The sequence below is a fragment of the Ovis canadensis genome, chromosome 6 (genome assembly GCF_042477335.2).
Source record: "Ovis canadensis isolate MfBH-ARS-UI-01 breed Bighorn chromosome 6, ARS-UI_OviCan_v2, whole genome shotgun sequence".
NCBI lineage: Eukaryota > Metazoa > Chordata > Mammalia > Artiodactyla > Bovidae > Ovis > Ovis canadensis.
Window position 1 is genome coordinate 74,303,866 of NC_091250.1, and position 8,610 is coordinate 74,312,475.

Sequence of the window (8,610 nt, forward strand, 5' to 3'; positions counted from 1 at the left end):
GCCTAGAACAGAGCCTAACACATAGCAAGCACCTAATAAGTAATTTTTGAACTTTTACACGAATGTTCATTCCTGAACCTGCACAAAATATTGAGCAAATATTTGAAGACTGAATAAATGATTCTATTTCCCAAAGATCAAACCAGGACATAGGCTGATAAAAAAAAGCTATGTAAGTATATTTGTATAAGCAGTGTAAAACGTTTAATATGAAATCACACTTAACAATCACCTCAATTGAAAAGGGCAAATGTCATGAAATTCAAGCCGGTCTAGGAAAATCTAGCTTTGCTTGAATAAGTTGCCAACTGTTTGATGCCCCTACTCCTTGACCTAAATTAAAGTACTGTACTTAAAGCTATCGATTGCTTTTCCAGCCTCTCTCTTCCACATTTTGTTGGAACGACTGTGTTCATTGGAAGGACTGATGTTGAAGCTGAAACTCCAATATTTTGGCCACCTGATGCAAAGAGCTGAGTCATTTGAAAAGACCCTGATGCTGTGCAAGATTGAAGGCAGGAGGAGAAGGAGACGACAGACGATGAGATGGGTAGATGGCATCACCGACTCAATGGACATCAGTGGGTAAACTCTGAGAGATGGTGATGGACAGGGAGGTCTGGTGTGCTGCAGTCCATGGGGTTGCAAAGAGACTGAGCGACTGAACTGAACTGAACTGTGTTCTCTGCATCCCTTCTAGATACACCCTGCTCAGTTCAAACCCCTCCTCACACATGAAGCCTCTTCTGACCCTATGAAGCCAAAGTGATACCGCTCTTTACTTGGACTACCTGCTTAAAAAAACACATCTTCTATTTCCTCATACCGTCAGTTATCTTTGCATGAAGAGTTGTTTCTGGTTTCCATTTTAGATTGAAAGTCTCTGAGAACAAGGATGTTGTAAATTACTTAATTCTGCTCCTATCTAAGAGGTCCAGCAAATATTGTAGATTTTTAAATTAAATCACTGGAAAACAGCATCGTCAGCACTTACACAGAAGCCCAAACTTGAGTACAAAGAGCCAGAGAAGGCAGTGGCAATTTCGAGTCTCTTTAACAACTTGGGCACAAGTCCTCCTAAAAGTGGGAAATAGAGAATTGTAGTTATTAATGGAGAACGGTGGTGCCATTAATGTCACCATTAACACCACTCTAATAAACATGGATCAGAACCTATTTTTGAATAATGTCTATTTGATTAATGCTGGTAGTTTCCTTTCCAAGGATTATTACTATTCTTTCATCTGACTGTCTTTTTTGGATCGACTAGACACCTTAGATAACCAAATCAGCAGCATGATGTGGAAATACGGTTGATCTCTGCCTCTGTGGGCTTGGGAAGCAACTAGAATGTGTTTATGGCAATCATAGGCAAAAGAAACCCTGCACAGAATTAAATACTATCAGTCAGTTTTCTGGCATGAAAACATGATATGATATGATATTAATATGAAACATGACCCAATGTAAGGAAAGGTCTTGATTTAACACAAAACTTCTAGGAAAAATGAGTGTGATATTCCTTAATTTGTTTCCAGACCACTTGATCTCATCTTCATATGACCTTTACAGAATCCTGCTGCTATACTTCTTTTCATTTAAATAGAACCAGGCAATAATGACAAATAAAGATAATAGGAGAAAGCAGGGTCCTAACCTCACAGGTAAGTATGGATGTCACTATCTTCCACTATTTCAATGTTTTGCTCACTTAATTCCCAGTCTAACTTTCTCTCCATTTTTATGTGATATAAGAGGACATTCTGAATGGAATTTTTATTTATAACAGTTTAAATATAATGTTTAATTACAATATTTTCTTTGGGGAATTAGACTCTAATAACACTGTTTTGAGTAAAGCTTGTATTTTCAGGAGTATAACTCAGAGATACTAAAGCAAGTGATATGCAATAATGTATAAAATATCAAAATAAAAATCAATACCATATAAATCAGAGTATTGACATCCTATTATAGATAATAAGTTCAAACATAAAAAGATCATTTACATGATCAAGGAAATTTGTTGGAATAATATAGAATTTTCTAATAAGTATAATGGGCTTCCCAGGTGGCTCAGACAGTAAAGAATGCACCTGCAGTGCGAGAGACCTGGGATCGATCCCTGGATTGGGAAGATCTGCTGGAGGAGGTCATGGCAACCCACTCCAGTATTCTTGCCTGGGAAATTGCCATGGACAGAAGAGCCTGGCAGGCTCCTCTGGCATTGCAGTCTGTGGGGTTGCAAAGAATCAGACACGACTGAGCAACTAAGCAAATATAATGAGATTCCTGGGTGGTGCTAATGGTAAAGAACCCACCTGTTCAATGCCATATTAAAAAGCAGAGACAGTACTTTGCCAACAAAGGTTTGTCTAGTCAAAGCTATGGTTTTTACCAGTAGTCATGTATGTATATGAGAGTTGGACCATAAAGAAAGTAAGCGCCAAAGAATTGATGCTTCTGAACTGTGGTGCTGGAGAAGACTCTTGAGAGGCCTTTAAACTGCAAGGAGATCCAACCAGTCAATTCTAAAGGAAATCAGTCCTGAATATTCATTGGAAGAACTAATGCTGAAACTGAAGCTCCAATACTTTGGTCACCTGATGCAAAGAATTGACTCATTGGAAAAGACCCTGATGCTGAGAAAGATTGAAGGCAGGAGGAGAAGGGGATGCCAGAGGATGAAATGGTTGGATGGCATCACCAACTCGATGGACATGAATTTGAGCAAGCTCCTGAATTTGGTGATAAACAAGGAAGCCTGGCATGCTGCAGTCGATGGGGTCACAAAGAGTTGGACACAACTGAGCAACTGAATTGAACTGAGCTGCCAATGCAGGAGATGTTAAGAGACTCGAAACCAGTCCCTGGGTTGGGAAGATCCTCTGGAGAAGGGCATGGCAACCCCCTCCAGTATTCAAGCCTGAAGAATTCCCATAGACAGAGGAGTCTGGTGGGCTTCAGTCCATAGGACTGCAAAAAGTTAGACACGACTGAAGCAACTGCAGTTCAGTTTAGTTCAGTTGCTCAGTTGTGTCCGACTCTTTGCGACCCCATGAATCGTAGCACGCCAGGCCTCCCTGTCCATCACCATCTCCCAGAGTTCACTCAAACTTACGTCCATTGAGTCGGTGATGCCAACCAGCCATCTCATCCTCTGTCGTCCCCTTCTCCTCCTGCCCTCAATCCCTCCCAGCATCAGAGTCTTTTCCAATGAGTCAACTCTTCGCAAGAAGTGGCCAAAGTACTGGAGTTTCAGCTTTAGCATCCTTCCTTCCAAAGAACACCCAGGACTGATCTCCTTTAGAATGGACTGGTTGGATCTCCTTGCAGTCCAAGGGACTCGCAAGAGTCTTCTCCAACACCACAGTTCAAAAGCATCAATTCTTCGGCGCTCAGCCTTCTTCACAGTCCAACTCTCACATCCATATATGACTACTGGAAAAACCATAGCCTTAAATAGATGGACCTTTGTTGGCAAAGTAATGTCTCTGCTTTTCAATATGCTATTTAGGTTGGTCATAACTTTCCTTCCAAGGAGTAAGTGTCTTTTAATTTCATGGCTGCAATCACCATCTGCAGTGATTTTGGAGCCCCAAAAAATAAAGTCTTACACTGTTTCCCCATCTATTTTCCATGAAGTGATGGGACCAGATGCCATGATCTTCGTTTTCTGAATGTTGAGCTTTAAGCCAGCTTTTTCACTCTCCTCTTTCACTTTCATCAAGAGGCTTTTTAGTTCCTCTTCACTTTCTGCCATAAGGGTGGTGTCATCTGCATATCTGAGGTTATTGATATTTCTCCTGGCAATCTTGATTCCTTAAAACATGGTAAATAAATCCTCATCAGGACCTTTTTTGTCTCCTCTTGAATCTGGGAACTTCTATAACATGCTTTCATCTTCTCAGGACTAAGTGAAATATAGTGAAATGTATTTGAAAATTTTGCCAAATGAACATATGGGAAAGGAGAAAAATTTCCGTGACTCTGGAAGAAATAATTTTTCATAAATCCACAAAATATTTAGGGAAATGAGTTTAGGATGCAACTGTTGTTAATTTCAGCTTCTTTTAAATCTTCATCTTTCTTATCTCCAGCACAGAAAAGGAAACTGATCAGATAAATTACTGTGTAGCAAAAATTGTATTCCATGAGTTTTGAAAATGTTTCCCTCTTTTTTTCGGAAAGTAAGTTTCCTCTCCTAGAAGATATTGTGACTACAAGGCAGACTTACATATTCACTGGTACTGATGGCTTGCTTTATGATGGTATTGCAAATAAAATCTTTTAAAGTTCTATTCATTTATTTTTGACTGCACTGGGTCTTCATTGGTTCATGTGGGCTTTCTCTAGTTGCAGAGAACAGGGGCTACTCTCTAGCTGCGGTGTACAGGCTTCTCATTGTGGTGGTTTCTCTTGTTGCAGAGCATGGGCTGTAGGACGTATGGGCTTCCATAGTTGCAGCACACATTAATGATGGGTTTCCCCAGTAGCTCAGACAGTAAAGAATCTGCCTGCACTGCAGGAGACCCAGGTTCAATCCCTGGGTCAGAAAGATCTCCTGGAGAAGGGAATGACAACCTACTCCAGTATTCTTGCCTGGAGAATTCCAAGGACAGAAGAGCCTGGCAGGCTACAGTCCACGGGGTCACAGAGAGTTGAACACGACGGAGTGACTAACACTTCTGCTTCTCTTGTTGCAGAGCACAGGCTCTAGGGCACACGGGCTCAGTAGATGTGGTTCCTGGGCTCTAAAGCATGGGCTCAGTAGATGTGGCGCATAGGCTTAGTTGCCCCGAGGCATAGTGAATCCTCCCAGAGCAGGGATCTAACTGAACCCCCTACGTTGGTAGGCAGGGTCTTAACCACTGGACCACTAAGGAAGTCCTTCAAAGTTTTTCAATATTTCTCATAAACCTGCTAAACTCAAGAGGTGCTAGACTCCATACTGGGCTTCCCTGGTGGCTCAGACGATAAAGAATCTGCCTGCAGCGTGGGAGACCCGAGTCCAATCCCTGGGTTGGGAAGATCCCCTCAAGAAGTAAATGGAAATCCACTCCAGTATTCTTGCCTGGAAAATCCCATGGATGGAGGAGCCTGGCAGGCTACAGTCCATGGGGTCACAAAGACTAGGACACAACTGAGAATCCATAACGTTCAGTAAGCAACAGATTCATTTGCAACAATAAAGAACAAAATTGAAATGTAAATCTAAGCAGTTCATATAGAACTGAGTGGCTGAAATATTCTTTAAAATATAACTAAATATTATACTGATACAAGCATGAACACAACATACATTTTTATATCTTTTTTGTCTCTATCATAAGTAAGTAACTTTAAATAGACAAAGATCACCCAAAAGTCCTGTACACAGTTCAAAGTTCTCCATATTTCCTTCTACGTGTGCATGCATGCTAAGTCGCTACAGTCGCACTCCACTCTTCGCGACCCTATGAACTGTAACCTGCCAGGCTCCTCTGTCCATGGAATTCTCCAGGCAAGAATATCCCCTCCTGGAAATACAGTGTCTTCAAGAAAAGGGGTGAGGGGAGATGAACCTTGGAATACACGCTGAGACATAATTTAGAGGTATTCATGATAGAAGAAAGTACAAAGCAATGAATTAAAAATTAAAGGTATGGCATACCTCCTTTGGTATGAGAACACATAAAAACAGAAATTCAAAAGTAACTAACTGAGGGAAGAAAAACATGGCTAAAAGGGTTGGTAACTGAGTTGGGGTGGAGATGGGGCGGGGGACAGAGTCAGGGAGACAAACAGGATGCCAGGAGGTGAGAAATAAGGGTGGGGAGTAGTGGGCAATCTCAAGAGGAACTAACAAGGTCTGTTGCTTATAGTTACCCAGAAAACTTTAAGAACAATAACAGACAAACAAACGGAGCTTAAAGAAACCCAAGAGAAGCTACCCTCGGCTGGCTGGGACCGCACAGCCCCCTGTATCAATGGAGCTTGGGGAGGTGAAGATAATCTCCCACATATTCACACCCAGTGCAACTGCTGACACGTCTGTTTCCCGCTGAATCAACAGATCCTGGTGCAAGGCCACAGGGAGAGGTTGAGTGGACTTTGTGCTCCAGGAAGTATATTTCTATCTCTTGAGAAATAGGAACTTCGGCTCTATTCAGTCCAGTGTGCTGGGTTTTCTGGTTTTTTGGTTTGGTTTTGTTTTTTAACTTTTGCTCTTTGGAGCAGCTTTTAAAGTAAATACATGTGATTTTGAGGAAGAACTTCGGTTCCAAGAACTTGCACAGGTCCAGCTATTCAAGCAGTAGTTAAAAAGACAAAGAGTCAATAAAGGGAGATGGTCACCCTCTCTCACAGCCTCACCTCCTAGAGCCCCTCCTCTTCCACCACCACCCCCCTAAAACTCCAAGGCACAGAACCACACCTCTGGGTCTGGGTGCCTTCAAGGGGCCACCTTGTAAAACTGTGCTTCAAGCCCTACATTTAATTAATGACACATAGCGTGCACATTACTTTCTTAGCTATTTGAAAAAGCACACTTTTTACAAAAGTAATACATACTCAGAGTCAGAGGCAATTGAGCACACACACACACACACACACACACAAATACATGCTCACTAAAGAAAAAAACAGAGAAGAGCACTGAAAGGCAAAACAAAAAACAAAAAAAATTACCCTCACTCTTATCACTTTGATATGATATTATGGTTTTAATATCATCTGCTGTTTGCAAGTCTTTTTGTATTACAAGGGCAATGAAGAATTTTCTACTCTTCATGTGGTTCTACCATATGCTTATTATTTTTCTAGACATATCAGCAAACTTCTAAAGCATTTGTGAGTGTGGATAGGCTTGCCAGGTTGGGAAACTAAGGAATGAAAGTTGAAACCTTCTTCCTCAATAAGTACCAGGGAAACTGGTGCAACTGGGCTTTCACATGGAGATAAATGCTTCACATGTCACAGTTCAGGGTTTGGGTGTAAGTATGCAACACACAATTGCATCAGCTGAAAAAGGAAGGCAGCAAGGCCTCTTCCCAAGAGTATAATTCGCACACCATCCCTCTGCTGGCTTGGTTACTGAAGGGAGAAAACGTGTGTGTGTAGAGTGAGAGACAAAGAGATGGTGTACGTATATATGTGTGTATATATATATTTCTCCCCATGGTACTTGTACCATAGTTGCTGCCTCCTGCACTGCACTGTTGGAACTTTCCATTAGAGTTGTATTTAATGTCACTTTATATGCTATCATGTAACTCCCTTGTTTAGAAACCTTCCATGGTTTCCCAAAGTCTGCTGGAAAAAGTTGCACCTACTTGGCATTGCATTTCCCCACCCCTGCGGCCTCAGCTGACCTTAGTTAGCTTGCCTTACACCACACCTGAGTGTTCCACACATCCCACCCCAGGCCCCTGGGCCCCTCTGCAGACTCCAAAATGCAGTGTGGAGCCCCCCTCTAACTCCAGTAATGAAGTTATAGCACTGTTATCACCTCCTCCATGAAGATTTTTGGGAATTTCCTGACCAATGTGATTTCTTTTGCAAACCTATAAGCTCCTTGAAGACAGGGCCCAAACCATGCAAGAATACTCATAGCTTTTGAATGAAGCAATTTACCTTTTTATCCTTTTAGGGCCCATATCATGATTCGTTTCTAAAGTTTACTCATTATATTCTACACTGTGTAATAATTAAGCAAATATATATATTATCTCAAATCCCTTGAATACAGAGATCATATATATCTTTCTAGCTCTTCTATATCCACCTCAGATCATGAATGTTCCACCAATACTTACCAAGCTAACTTCCATCCAGGATTTAAAGGCCAATAAAATTTCCACAATGCAAAGGAGAGGATTGGAAACATAGCCTCATTCCAAAACAAGCTGAAAAATGGGAAGTAGTTTATCTTACTTTGCGTGTCTCCCATTCTCTAATCTCTGCCTCCTAGAACAGAGAAATCTAAATATTCCCCAAAATAAAAATAAGTTACATTCTACACCTTTGTATGTGTAGGTCACTGATTTGGAAAATACAATGGATTTCCTTTTGAAATAGTATTATAGGGACTTTCCTGGTGGTCCGGTGGCTAAGATTCCATGCTCCCAATGCAAAGGGCCCAAGTTCAATCCCTGGTTGCAGAAGTATATGCCACATGCCACAACTAAGAATTCACATGCTACAATTAAAGATCCCATATGTCACAACTAAGACTTGGTGCAGTCAAATAAATAAATATTTAAAAAGGAGGAAATCATATTATAAATAATGTTTAAGACCCCCAATAAGTCTCCCAAAGCCAAATTCAACTCTCAATGAAGCAGAAATAGTATGCTGCAAGAGAAAGTAAAAAAATTACTTACATATTTCATCAGTACAATAACTAATAAAAACAACCAAATATAAGTGATTATTTTTAACTTGAATAATCATGATTCAAGGAAAGTAAATTTAACTATATGAAATGGACAATCTATCGAATCATTCTCTCCTGGTTGCTGATATTCACCAGTCTTTTGGGAAATGAAGATGTGGCCCAAGGACCTGGGTCTTGATCTTGATTCTCAAGTCTGGCCTCAATTCTGAGTAAGTTCAAGATCCCACATGGAA